Source organism: Tursiops truncatus, chromosome 3 (genome assembly GCF_011762595.2).
Source record: "Tursiops truncatus isolate mTurTru1 chromosome 3, mTurTru1.mat.Y, whole genome shotgun sequence".
In the NCBI taxonomy this organism is placed as follows: Eukaryota; Metazoa; Chordata; class Mammalia; order Artiodactyla; family Delphinidae; genus Tursiops; species Tursiops truncatus.
In genome coordinates, this window is record NC_047036.1 from 149,891,731 (window position 1) to 149,904,396 (window position 12,666).

The 12,666-nt window shown below is 46.3% G+C and overlaps 1 protein-coding gene and 1 pseudogene across 7 annotated transcripts in view; one reads left to right on the forward strand and one right to left on the reverse strand.

Moving 5' to 3' along the window:
• The first annotated feature begins 1,226 nt into the window (after nucleotides 1-1,226).
• The window catches only part of SFXN1 (sideroflexin 1), a 47,373-nt gene continuing 35,933 nt past the window's right edge, over nucleotides 1,227-12,666 (forward strand). For 5 of the 7 annotated variants that reach the window (XR_004525960.2, XR_012330984.1, XM_019946176.3 and 2 more), the window contains exon 1: nucleotides 1,227-1,360. The gene's annotated coding sequence lies outside the window, so the exon portion shown is untranslated. Of the gene's footprint in view, nucleotides 1,361-2,672; nucleotides 2,694-12,666 lie in introns of those variants that run through there. The other 2 variants (XM_073802806.1, XM_033853577.2) reach the window with 2 other exon arrangements.
• On the reverse strand, nucleotides 7,220-8,081 carry LOC141278246 (nuclear transcription factor Y subunit beta-like; annotated as a pseudogene).

Below are 12,666 nucleotides of genomic sequence, written 5' to 3' on the forward strand. Positions count from 1 at the left end.
CTGTGAACTCTTTCCCTTTTATTATGCTATCATTGGTGAGCATGACTTTTTTAGTTTTAATGAGGTTTAACTTTTCAATCTTTCCTTTATATTCCATCCATTTTGTGTTTATTTAAGAATGCATCCTTATCCCCAGTCATAAAGATACCCTCCTATATTGTCTGCTAAAAAGTTGGGAGTTTTGTTTTTCATATTTGGGTCTTTAATGTGCCTGAAGTTCAGTTTTATATATGGTTTAAGGTAGGGATTCAATTGCCCCAGCGTCATTTAATGAATATCTAACCTTCCCGTTCACTTAGGATGCAGCTAATAGAAGGTTTCTGTATGTGCAGGGTGTGTGTCTGGTACCTCTTATTTGCCTGCACTATTTGTTGATCCCTGCACAAACACACAACCTCTCTGTGTTCATAGGATGAGTCACTCCACCCTGCTCTTTTTCTTCAAAATAGTTTTGGCTATTTCTGGCTCTTTATTTTTCATATACATTTTACAGTCACCCTGTCAAGTTATACACCAAACTCGTATACCCACTAGAGTTGACAGAATTTTGTTTGGTATTGCATTATATTTTTAGGTTAATTTGGGGAGAATTTACGACTTTAAAAATCGAATCTTCCTATCCATGAACATGATTTAATTTCACTACTTATTAAATTTCACCTGTCTCCAAGATATACCCGGAATCCAATAATTCTCACCGCCTCTCCTGTTACCAACCTGGTCCAAGCCACCGTCATTTCTCCCCTGGTTAGCCCCGGGTAGCCTCCCTACTGGCTCCTCTGCCTCCACGTCATCTCCTCTACACCCTATTCACACAGCAGCCAGGATGATGGTTCTTGTTTAGACATAAATCAGGTCATGGCCCTTGTACCACCTAAAATCGCCTTGTAGCCCCAGTGGTGCCAAATTCCACACTTTGGGAAACAATGGTTTGAATGAATGAATGAGAGGATGCTGACTATGTAAGACCCTGGGAACTGAGAAATGATCAAGTAAGGGGTCGGTCTCGGGGAAACCAAAATGGGAAACATGGCACGGAGCCCGCATCGCGGTGAGGGTGAACTTCGGAGTTCATGATGGAGCCAGAAGCAAAAGCGCGGGCACAGAGGATTGCGCCTGGACCAGGCGGAGGCTGCTTCCAGAGCGCAGCGACTGCGATGGCGCGTCCGGGGCCTCCCGCGCGCGGCCGCCGCCCAGCCCAGCCGGGCCTCTGGGCTCCGCACGGGGACGCGCTCTGAGGGCGCGCTCCGGACGGCGGCGGCGCGCAGGGCCGCCGTGGCGGGAGAAGCGCTTCCGGTGGTGGCGAAGGCGGCGCTGAGCGGGTCCCCAGAGCGGCGTGGGTTGTGGCCGGGGGGGAGCGGTGAGTCGTGGGCCGCGGACCCGGGTGCTGTGGGTTGGAAACGCGCAGGGAGCCTGGCGGAGGGGCGCGGGCTGGAGCGGGGGCGCGCTCCCGCGGGCCGGCTGCCAGGAGACACCGGGGCTGGGAGGTCAGAAGCCCCCTCGCCATGCCCGGGACTCCCCGTGCCAGGGGGTCCCTGCACCTTGGAGACCCCTGCCATCCCAATGCCTGAGCTCCCCGTCTCTAGCAGCCTGACCTCCTCCGAGCTCCCCCTGAGCCCCCGCGGTGGAGTGGGTCTCCCGGCATGGGAGGGGGCTCACCCATCCACGCCCGCACGCGCCCTGCCACGCTGTCCCCGCGGCCGCGTGACGAAACTCGCCGCGGGGAGGACACCCAAGATGGCTGCCGCGGGGACAGGCCACGGCGGGGACTGGCGCGAGCGATTGCTCGGTGGTTCGGTGGCACCGACCCCCACGCCCCTCAAGCTCCTAGCTCCTGGCTTCTCCTCCTGGCGCAGAGGGGGGGCTCGGAGATCAGAGACCACCTGGCCCCTGCCCTAGAACTCGCAATCTAGTAGGGAAGAGAAAAGCAGGTAATGGGAACAGGAGTGATCCTGCCCGGAGCTTGCATTTCCGTGCTGACCGCCTGAGCTTTCCCACTTGTCACGAGCCTCTAACCTTCTCAGAATGACAATAGACACAATGCCTACTAAGAGTTTGCAGGTGATTCAGGTCCATCTACTTTTACATTCCTCCAGCCCCATGAGGTACTTGGCCTTGCCTTCCTAATCCAGATGGGGAAGGAAACGGGGGCTCAGAGAGGTTGTGTAACCTGCCTAAAGTCACACAGTTGGTCATCTGTAGTCTCAGCTTACATGTTACTTCCTCAGAGATGCTCTCCCTTGGCTGTGTTGTTTGAAATTGCCCCTTCATGCACACATCCTCTGTTAGATTACCCCTGTGATTTTTTCCTTAAGAGAATTTGTCACCAGTTGAAATTAACTGTTTACTTGCTTGTTTGATTCTCTGCTTGTGATCAGGGCCTCTGTTTGTCTTGCTCATCTGTCTGTTCCCTGCACCAGGGAGACCCTCACTGAATATTTGTTGAGTGCCTGAATGAGAAAGCTCAGTATGAGTGACTTTAGAGCTCAGGCACTTAACCACTCCATGGGCAACTGCCTTCTGAAGCCCCATGGCATTTTGTTTTTACTTTTCTCAGTCATAATCTCTCTTCTGCCTCATCTTCTAGATTTTTACTTGCGTGTCTCCAGCTTTTCTCTTCCTTTGCCCATCCGCAGTTTGCTGAGCTGCTTCCATGTTCCAGGCACTGTAATAGGTGCAAGGCGGGTATACAGGTAAATAAGGAGACTTTGCAGCTCTTGTGGTGCTGAACTTGCCATGTAAGAGCTGTAAGCTGAGAGGGAAATCTGGGAGGATGAGTGGAGGCTCCACCAGGAGGTTCTGGGACCTCAAGCAGCTCCTTTCTCGCCTCAGGACTGCAGTTGTCTAGTTTGCAAAAAATGATGGTGTTTGGAGAGGAGGATATATCGGTTTCTATCCAGCTCTAACATATGATTGCTTTAAGTATGTATTCAAGGCTTTGCTTGAGCAGGCAAGCATTTAAGTCCCATGGGCTTTCAGGAAAGGGGTATCTGTGCTTGCAGTTGTCAGAGAAGAAGCTGTATAGCAAGGGGTAGATGTAATTCAGGATCAGGAAAATATTTAGAATGCTTTTAATATTCTGTAAAAGTTTTATGAAATCCCATGTGGATGAGTATAGAAAGATGTTGTCAGAGGGAGGGGACCCCTTCCCCCTCCTCACTTCCTGCAGAGGAAGCTGAGAAGACAACCAGAGCAGCAGTGACCCTTAGAGCAGATCCATCATAAAACTTCTTTGCTCTCTGATGCTTTAGAATGAAATATGGCATCTACATCCTACTAAGCAAGCCGTGGTTAGATGCATTCGGTTGGAGTATAATTGTGAATAGAACCAACCTTTTGTTTGAGGTTAAAGGTAAGAAATCAGCACTAAGTCATTTTTTTAAAAGGCTGACTCTTACCTAGACAGTGAAAAATTATTGTCAGAATACATATCAAACCTATACTTAATTATACAAAGTTCAAAGTTATTAAGTTTTTAGTTAACTGCTATTACTTTGTGAAATATTTTCATACACAGTATATATAATCTGTTACTTGATTCTTTAAAGTAGGTGGGAAAATATTCAACTGAATATGTCCAAAATACTACAGTTTGGGAGTACTTTATTATTTTTACAGGCTGATACCACCATCTCAAGTAAAAACTAATAGAATTTTTTTTAAAAAATGGATAAGAACTTCACTCATCATAAGAAATTGATTAAGAAACCCAAAGTTGATCTTGAGGTTCACCAGAATATGAACAATGATTGTATTGTTACCTGGGTGTTTTAAAGTTCGTAGAAGAATGGGATCTGCCATGTGGATGGGGAGTGGAGGCAGGGAGTATGGTGGCAGGGAGACAGACAGAAGGCAGTCATTCCCCATGGGTTCCTGATTCTACTACACAGGCCCCATGTCTCCATGCAGACCTGTCCCTGGAATAGAGGAGGGTATGCAACAGAAAGCCATTGCTGAGTGGAAATGCCCTTTGAAAGAATCTGCTTCTTAGCACAGGATTCAACTTTCTGATCTATAATTTTTTTTCTTTCTTTTTTTTTTTTTTTTTTGTGGTACGCGGGCCTCTCACTGTTGTGGCCTCTCCCATTGCGGAGCACAGGCTCCGGACGTGCAGGCTCAGCGGCCATGGCTCACGGGCCCAGCCGCTCCGCGGCATGTGGGATCTTCCCAGACCGGGGCACGAACCCGTGTCCCCTGCATCGGCAGGCGGACTCTCAACCACTGCGCCACCAGGGAAGCCCCTCTGATCTATAATTTGATCTCTTGTGTGGCCATGCCCATAAGAGAGAAATGCTGTGTGTGGACGACCATCACAAAGCCAAATGAGGAAATGTGTGCCTTCAATGAACGTGACTGCCCTTGCCAGACACATCACTTCTGGCCCCGCAAGGGTCAGAAGTGGGGTATAAAGTCAGGCCGAATTGCCTTCTTGGGCGTGGCACTTGATTTCTCTGCGTAACTCTGCAAAGTAGGGGGAAATTTCTTAGCTGAAGTGAGAATTTAGCAGTCTAGTAACGCGTGGAACACCGTGTCTGGCCCACAATGGGTGCTCAGCCATGTACCCCTATAGTGACTTTGATAGGGTACATCACACCTCTCTGGCCCTAACTAAATAAACCAAGAGCAACCAGACTCTTTTTCAACTCTTTCAAATGCAGTAAACAACTGCATTATGTTAGTTAAAACATAACTAACAATAAGTTTCCAGTTTAATAATTTAATTAGCGTTGTTAATCTTTAGCCAGGGTTAAAGGTCTTTCTTACCAAGTTCCTGAGAAAGCACATTCCCTGCTAGTTTGTTTTCTGTGAAGTTTTAGAAAATTCTTTTTTTTTTTTTCCAGTAGTTAAGCATTTTCTTGGCATGTAGCTAAAAGTTTGAAATAAAGCTTATCTCAGGGAAAATCATTTTTCTTAGGCATCATCTTCAGGAAGCCAAGTGCCCTTGCATTCCCCACCCTCCCCCCACCACCAACCCCACCAATACTACCAGCCACCGTGTTTCTGTGCAGGACTTGAGCCAATGAGGGCAGGAGATTCCTTGCTTGGAGAATGACATGTTAGTAATGACCCTACCTTTGTTTAGCCCTTTACACTTAATAAAGGTCAATAAAGTCCTCTTGCACACTTCAGTTTCCTAATTCTTCCAGCTGTGTCAGCCAACTCTCATCTCCATCTTACAGACGAGAAAATTGAGGTTCAGAGAGGGGAGATGACTCACCCAGTGACATGCTTAGAAAGGAAGAGACACAGTCAGGACTCTAATCCAGATTGCAGTGGTTCAAGTCCAGGTCTCAATTCCGTGGGTTGGCAGGGTAGGTACTCAGCAGACCAGGCTACAGGGCAGGGAGCCTTCCTCGACAGGACCCAGCCAGCAACCAGCCTGAGTGGCCATGGAGTCATCTAAATATTTCTATTGCCCCTGAAAGAGGGTAAGAATCTTCCCTTAACTGGTAGGGCATTTGGTTATTTATCTATAGGTTTTATATCCTTTCCCACAGAGTGTTTCCCAAACTTAGCTGATCATAGGATACCCCTGGTGTATTTCTTAAGGATCACCTTCCTAGGCTCCACCCCCGCTTTACTGAATCAGGATTTCCAGGAAGCCGCTTTCCAGGTCAGCACTACCTCCCCAAGGAGCAGGGATTCTGGAGCCAGGTAATAAAACGTCACACCCTGGCAGCACCGCTTCCTTGTAACCAAACCCTTATGAGGGTTAGATGGGGTCATATAAGGAGGGCTCTTATGATATGTGGTTATTAAACATTAGTGTTATTATTAAGCAGCATCCTAATTTTGCTGATAAAGATGCAGAAACTTGGGGCAGTGGGATAATGTGTACAAGGTCCCAGAGTCGTCGGTGGAGCTGGCATTGGAACTCAGGTCAGTTGCCTCCACCAACATAAGCCCCTAACCACTACACACCCCTTCCCTCATCACCTCCATCGGAGGATTCCAGGTTACAGGGCAGTTAGGGAGGTGCGGCTTGGAGCCAGAAATTCAAGTTCCACTAACCAACTGGTTCAGTAAAGTTATTTGGCAATGAAACTGATCACCGTTGTCTAATTGGAGCAGACTGTTTACCAGCCATGAAGGCTTGTATGTGGTGGGAAGTGGTCCTGGGCCTCTGAGTCAGGGGGTGGTCCTCGCCCTTGCATAGCTGTGCACTGACTGTGTAACATCTAACCTAAAAGGGAGACAGTATTGCCCTCCCAGAATTGGTGATGAAGGTTGTGATATAGCTTAAATAATGACTTGAAAAAAGATGGAGTTAAGTACCATTTCCAGTAGGCCTATAATGTGTAATACAATATTATGACTAGAGAATCTTGGTCATGGCACTCATTTTGGCTTTAAAAGCTTATAACTTCTGTGACTGAGTTATTGTGGATGTTAAACCAGGTTTACGTCACTGAAATGATAGATATTTTTGAAAAGTGTGTACAGATTTGGATATGAGAATCATTCGTATCACAGTCTTCAATAAGGTTTACCCAGGTTAGTAATCTGATAACTCAGTTGAAGACTGCATGGACAGAGGTGGGTGATGTCCACCCATAATAAGCTCTATATGAGAAGGGTGTCTGTAAGTACGTTTGGGGAAGTTTAGGCTGTATTCGTTAGAATGTGTTTGCCTTTCAGTTTATTTACCGCATGGTGGGTCTTTCCAAATCCAGGGCCAAGCCAGTGCTGGGTATAGGAGAGGCCTTCAGTGCATACTGAATGCATATATTAATTTCGTTTATGAATGAGTGAATAAGGAAAACTTGGAGAAATTCATTTTGATGAGTTTTGATGAGGCTTCATGATACTATATTTACCAAAAACCCCTTAGCCAAGAGATTGAATTTTAACAGGATTTTTTTTCCCCTCTAAGAGATTATTTCTATCCCCTTTGAGGGGTTAATTAATGTATTAACGTATATAATCTGTAAAATAATATCTTTAGGAATGACTCATTTAAATGCAATCTAATGCTATAAGTATTAATGGCCCCAGATAGCTGTCATTCTTAGTTTATTGATTTTGTCTTTAGGTAAGAAAGCCTTGACTTTATTTCTTAGCATAAGTGATGTCAGTCACTACAGAAATTTTTTTTGAATCCCACTTTTTTTCTCATACAAAAAAATATTTTCATACCTTTACAATCCAAATTTTTCTTTGAAATCATTCATTTTAAAAAAAGATTCTTAAGTCAGAATTAACACCTCAGTTGGTCAAGTGTCAAAAAGCAACATTATAGGGCATCCCTGGTGGCGCAGTGGTTGAGAGTCCGCCTGCCGCTGCAGGGGATGCGGGTTCGTGCCCCGGTCCGGGAGGATCCCACATGCCGCGGAGCAGCTGGGCCCGTGAGCCATGGCCGCTGGGCCTGCACGTCCGGAGCCTATGCTCTGCAGCAGGGGAGGCCGCAGCTGTGGGAGGCCCGTGTACCGCAAAAAAAAAAAAAAAAAAGCAACATTATAACTATTTAAATATACAGACACCTCCTTTCACAGGTCAGTTCCTGTTAACGCCTCTGTTCCAGAATCTTCCAGCCTCCTTTGCTTCTCTACACCCCCTATTCCATCATTTCTTCAGGTCATGGAAACTGAGTTTGTTGAACATCAGAAATCTACTGATATGATTATGTATAAACCATAACATTCCACAGTTGACCATCTGCAGCTATTCAGTCAGCTGGTCACTGGTTAGTAAATTTCTCCTTGGGAAGCTCTTCACTTAATCAATCTGTAGCTGTGATATTTCCACCTTTCCTGTCTCTCCTTCTATAGCCTCTAAATTTCTGAAGATATTTCCGCCCTTCTGCATAACTGTCAAAGCCTCAGATAGACGTGGCAGAGAGAAGATCCTCCCACTCATCTCTTCTAAGTCTGTCCATGGCATCTTTCACTTGCATGGCTTGTTGTAAAGCTGATACACTTGCACTTCCTTGAACACATTGTTTGGTGTCCCGTGCAGTCTGTCCCTTGGAGGTGTGGCATTTTCCCTTATCTCTGCCACCCCTGAAATTGGACGATATATACATATATGTATGTATATATACATATATATACCTTGTTCTCTGAAACTTTCTTTTGAGCCATTGTGGCTTTGCAATCATCCGCGTGGTCCCCAGTATCATTGCTAGGGCTGTACAGCAGAATGACTTACCCAGTCTACTTTGCAGAAATTCTTAGCTGAGAAGCACTTGTTCTAAACTGTCACCATACATTGTCATGAAATACTGTCAGAACTGCGTGGTCAGTGGTGCTTAAGAACTCTCTGGAAAGGTATCTGATCTTTGACCAACGTCAACCTTGGTGAGGAGACAGAGAGGAAAGTCCAGAAACCACAAGTTCAGGGATGGCTGTGCTCTTCATGCAGAAACCAGACAGTGGGGAAACCAAATCCATTTCTTCCCCTACCACCCCTGGGACTTCGCTTCCTTCCCACGAAGGTGCCCGCGGTGGCCCCAGCCCCTGGCCCACTGCTCGGTACCGAGTTTGTGGGGCGGATGATCCCAAAGCGCAGACCCCGGCAGCTGGTGGGCGTCCTGGATGCTGCAGGTCGCCGACCAAGTGACCAGCCCACCAAGCCCTGGCGATGAGGCAGGTAGGAAGGTGATGTACCCCAGGGACCCCCGCATAGCAACCAAGGCCATGGGTGTGCCTTGGCCCCGGAGGCCGCTACTGGGTCAGGAGCCCCAGCCGTGGCCCCCTGCGTCTTGGCCGGATGTGCAGAGCTGCTCCCAGGTCCACAACTGGAGGGAGACCAGTGATCCAGGGCAGCAGCGCCTGGATGCACTGTTTTTTTAGTGCAAAATAAGAAATATTTTTTTTGAAAACTGGACCCCTAATTATAGAAACTGGTTATTTTTTTAGAGTGGGAAAAAAGTGAAAACTGTTCCTGGGCTTGAAGGTTGGTGTGTGAAAATGCTTGTCTAATTGGAACATGGGAGTCCTAGTCAATAATTAAAATTTTATCTGGTTTGAAATCAGCTGTGTTTGTAAGAATGTTCATATGGTATTCCTGATTAGCCTTATGGTTTTGAAATTGGTGGGGGCAGGACAGGCGCTCAAGTCTAGTTGGTATTACTTACACCAGTATAGGGTTCTACTAAAATTCTTTTTAAAATTTTTTATTTATTTATTTTTATTGAAGTATAGTTGATTTACAATGTTGTGTTAGTTCCAGGTGTACCGTAAAGTGATTCAGATATATATATATATATATATATATGTTCTTTTTCAGATTCTTTTCCCATATAGGTTATCACAAAATACCAAGTATAGTTCCCTGTGCTATACACACAGGGAACTATAGGTGTAGGTCCTTGTTGTTTATTTTATATATAGTAGTGTATATATGGTACTCCCAAACTCCTAATTTATCCCTCCCTCGCCCCCCCTCCTTTCCCCTTTGGTAACCGTAAGTTTGTTTTCTAAATGAACTTATTTACAAAATAAAATCCTTTTAAGTAGGGGAAAAGAGTGCTGAATTAGTAGCCTATTGCTATTTAGCACATTACCACAAATGTACCTTAAAACAAAACAACTGTGTATTAGCTTACTGTTCTGAAGTCAGAAGCCAGAAGCCTAAATGGTTCTGTATTGCTTCTGGAGCCTCCAAGGGAGCATCTGTTTCCCTGCTGTTTCCAGCTTCCAGAAGCTGTGCACCTGCCTTGGCTCATGGCATCACTCCAAGCTCTGCTTGTCCCTTGTCACATCTACTTCTCTGATTCTGCCTCTCCTGCCTGCCTCTTTCTCTTATAAGGACCCTTGTGATTAACAGGCCCCCCTAGATAATCCAAGGTGGTTTCCTAGTCTCAAGAGCCTTAACTTAATCATACCAGCAGCCACCTTTGCCGCGTAAGGTAATCGATTCAGATCCTGTGGCGGTTGGGAGGTGGACATCTTTGGGCGGGCACGATTCTGCCCACCCCAAGTCTATACGAAGTGGATCAGTATGAGCGTTCAGTGTTGGGGTCTTGGTGGGCTTGGCCTGTCGTCTGATGATAAGCCTGCTTCCTCCCTTGCCGGGAGATAAGGGGGTAGCTGTGAGTGACGTCTCAGAATCTTACTTTCCTCTTCTGTGAAGTGTGCACAATATGCGTAAAGCACAGCGTTGCGAAAACTGACATAGACTCTTCTGCCACTGGCACATGGTAGGGGCTTGCACTCTTAGGCAAGCATCCAGCCCAGTTCCTTGTATGCAATAGAAACTCCGAAAATGTGGGGTTTCCTTTCCCCATCTATCTCCTTTTTCTTTGCCTTTTTAAGAAGCGACTTTGTACACACTACTCTATATAAAATAGATAAGTAACAAGGTCCTACTGTATAGTACAGGGAACTGTATTCCGTATCTTATAATAACCTATAATGGAAAAGAATCTGAAAAAGAATACAGACACACATACACACACACACACACACACATACACACATACTTACATACATAGGTATATATATATATATATCTGAATCACTGCTTTACACCAGAAACTAACGCAACATTGTAAATCAACTGTACTTCAATTAAAAACAAAAAAGAGACTTTGTGAGGCCTCCACAGCATTCTTCTCACATACACTACGGAGGCACCAGAGGGTTAGCGTAGCACAGAGCTTTGTGGTGTGAGTAAAGCTGTTCTTATTGAAAGGAGAAAAGGAGGGCTTCAAAGATACCAATTCTGTGCAGACATTAATTGCTGTACTTTGGCGGCGGGTGGGGGGGGGGGAATAGCTAAAAGAGAGTAATAGAGTAGAAGGAGTAAACTGGTTGACCAGTGCTCAGGAGTTCAGTCTGGCTTTGCATCCTCGCCCACTTCCTTCTGCCACCATCACCAGGAGCACACCCTGGACAAGTTATTTCCCCCTCTGTGCCTCTGTTTCCTACATGATGAGAACATTGGGTGGATTATTTTTAAGATCCTCTCCAGCTCTTATGCAATAGAACATCTTTATTTTATGAAGCACCATGTTGTAAAACCAGATCATGTTTTCAGCAGCTTGACCTGAAGCTTGCCCTATATTTAACAAATTGGAGACGGTTGGTTATTAAGGACTACAATTCTATGAAAGCTACATTTTAATTTTTTGTTCATGCTATTGTTATATATATTAAGTGTGAAGGGGAAATAGTGAGAATTATACTTTAAAAGGAAGATATATTGCTTGGTACTCAATTTTATGAGAAAAAAATCAGTATCAGATATCCACTGGGAAGCACTGCAGATTGCTCAGGCCTGGGGGAAGGCATAGGCGGCACAGAGAAAGATGCAGGCAAGGAAACAGCTCCCAGCTTCATGTAGAGTCCCAGCCTGGTGCCCAGAGAGCTGGAGGTCCAGACCCAGAGCGCCTCAGAATCACATGCCCAGCCTTATGTAAGACCTCCTAGGTCTGCATCTCTAGAACGGCGATAGTATTTGTCTTTTTCAGAAGCTCTCCAGGTGATTTCAATGCGTTCTGTTGGTTAGGAACCACCGGTCTGTGCCGGTGACCTTGCAGGAATAAACAGTGCCCCGAAGAAGGGGCATTTAATGTGCTGTGCATTCACTCCCTACTTGCCATCACCATTGCTAAGAATTTTTAGAATTTGCCAAGATAACCATCTTTGTAGCGTTCCCATTCCCTAGATGGCCCTTCAGGAGTTGTATCCCCCTCTTCACTAGCCCAAGATGGGAGTAACCAACTACCAAGGTGTTCTTCCTTTTGGCCGATGGGACTACAGGTAGTCACCTGTCCTCCAGGACACCACGCTCTGCTGAGTTCCTACCCACTGGTCACTCTTTCTCAGCCTCCTTTGCTATAACTTAGTCTTTCCTGACCTCTTAACATTGGAGGTCTTGGATCTCTTCTCTGTTTACGTTCACTTGTCTGTCGCTTTCCCATTGCCTGAGTTTCAGCTGTCTCTGCCCACAGATGAAGATCTGCAGACTAAATCTCTCCTCTGAACTCTGGACTCTCGTACGCAACTGCCTCCTGGACATCTCCACTTGGAAGTCCCCTAGGCGTCACAAACTCCATCTATCCAAACCTGAACTTGCTGTTTGATCCCTGACACCTGCTTCTCCTCCAGTCAAACATCTTAGGAGTCATGCCTTTTCTTTCTCTCACACCCCACATCCAAGATTTCAGGAAATCCTGTTGGCTCCATCAACACAGTATCCAGAACGTCAGCACTTCTGGCCCCTCCTTGCTGCCACCTGCGCCACCATCAGCCCTCTCCTGGATCCCTGCAGGAGCTTTACAATTGCTCCTCCTGCATCCACTCTGATAGCCCCACTGCGTTCTCCACACAGCAGCCAGAGACATCCTTTTCAGTTGTAAGTCCTCTGATTGGAGCCCACCAATGACTCCCATTTCCCTCAGGGTAAAATGCAAAGGCCTCGCGGTGGCCACGAGGTGCCAAACAGTGTGATTCCAACTAAACCCCTCCCCATACCTCTCTGACCCCTCATCTCCTGTCTCCCTCCCTCTTCCTCTCTCCACCCCAGTTGCATGCCTTCTTGCTGTTCTTTGAAGACACCTGCTTCAGGGCCTTTGCAATGTCTGTTCCTTCTCCCTGGAATGCTGCTCCCCTGGATACGCACATGATTCAGTTCCTCACTTCTTTTTGAGCTTGCCCCATTGTTATTTTCTCCATGAGGCCTACCCCAACTGCCCCGTTTAAAAATGCAGTCTGTCCTCAT